Source organism: Pteropus vampyrus, unplaced genomic scaffold (assembly GCF_000151845.1).
Source record: "Pteropus vampyrus isolate Shadow unplaced genomic scaffold, Pvam_2.0 Scaffold127, whole genome shotgun sequence".
Taxonomy (NCBI): domain Eukaryota; kingdom Metazoa; phylum Chordata; class Mammalia; order Chiroptera; family Pteropodidae; genus Pteropus; species Pteropus vampyrus.
This window is the reverse complement of record NW_011888908.1, coordinates 2,028,209-2,029,617: the sequence shown is the minus strand read 5'-3', so window position 1 is coordinate 2,029,617 and position 1,409 is coordinate 2,028,209. Positions and strand designations below refer to the sequence as shown.

The window sequence follows — 1,409 nt, the reverse complement described above, 5'->3', positions numbered from 1 at the left end:
GGGGGGGTGGCATTCAACCACAGGCTTCACAGTGAACCCTGACTCTGGAAACAGTGTCCTCCCCAGTTGATGTTTGATTGGAGCCATCGACGGCAGCAGACAGAGCAGTCATTCACTGATTAAGCTCCAGGCCTGTCTTAAACAGAGAGCTACTGGTCGCTCCACTGTAGGACCTGGGTTCCACCTCCCTGAGTCACAGTCACACACGCAACTGCGAATATTTCTACGTTTTACTATTAGAATTTCTTTATTTGGAGGGAAGAGGGGCTAGAAAACGCACATCCTCAGTTTCTGATTGGAAAAAAAGGCAGCAAAGCTCAAACGCCACATCCATATATAATGTGTGTGACATCCATATATAATGCTCTCCTGTAGGTCACACAAACACCCTCAAAGGAGTTTGTTCAATGTATTGATCTGTCCCCAGGTTTATAGGACATATTATGGGCTTGGAACATCTAATATATTAATTTCGAAAAATAGACCGAGGCCTGGTCCAGAAGGTGCTTTTAAGCCGCATCCTTTGTCTGAGTTTGTGCCTTTCTCTGAGGGATATGGTGGCCTGAGGCCTGGTGTCTCACGTCTGGTTTCACTCTGTCCAAGAAACCCTTGCTCACTGGTTCTCTGCCATACTAATCCCTAAAATTCTTTTCTTTCCTTTCTAGTCCATCTCTTACCAAATGTAAAGAGACTTAAAGTGGATTCATTTTTGGTACCAAAGACCTTCCCCAGGAAGAGACGTCCCTTCTTATCATCCTGTGTGACTCCGCACACCCCCTCCTAATTCCTCCCTGACTCACCCCAGGCCTCACAACTCAAGGCTTCTCCGAAATTCCAAAGGCTCTGTTGCTGTGCTGCTCACCAGCACTTGGCACACGCCTCATCACTGATGCTGGGAGATCGATGATGCAATCAGTGTCTTGCCTCCCTGTATCCCCCGTCTGCGTCCAGGACCAGCATGACTGGATGTGAGGTCGATGGTGCTCTAAGGACACTGGGAGCCCTTGCTATTCCTGGAACCCCTCAGATCAGCAGGAAGACACTCAGTTTCTCAGAAATCAACAGCTTTATACATTTAATTCATTTTAGAATAGCTGTCTTCCACTGATTTATATTTACCCTTAAAACTGGTAGAAATCCCTAGCTTTGCTCTTTTCAAATAGCCAGCTGTTGGTTTTATTATTTAGACCCCATGCTCGTTTAAGGAAAAAAAAACGTGAAGCCTCACACCCTGGGATGTAACACATTTTTATCTGTGACTAATGCTATAATCAGAATCGGCATGATAGAGACTACCAGGCATGTGTGGCTGCCTCATGGCTCCTGCTAGGAAATGAAGCAGTATTCTCCAACAACCGGGGTGCTCACCACACCCCCAGTCCAGCCTTAGTCACCATCGAGTGCATGAC

General features: G+C 46.6%; 1 long non-coding RNA gene across 1 annotated transcript in view; it reads left to right on the top strand.

The window, feature by feature from the left end:
- The window catches only part of LOC111744102, a 44,282-nt gene that overhangs the window by 10,347 nt on the left and 32,526 nt on the right, over nucleotides 1–1,409 (top strand). The gene's annotated exons all lie outside the window — the stretch shown is intronic.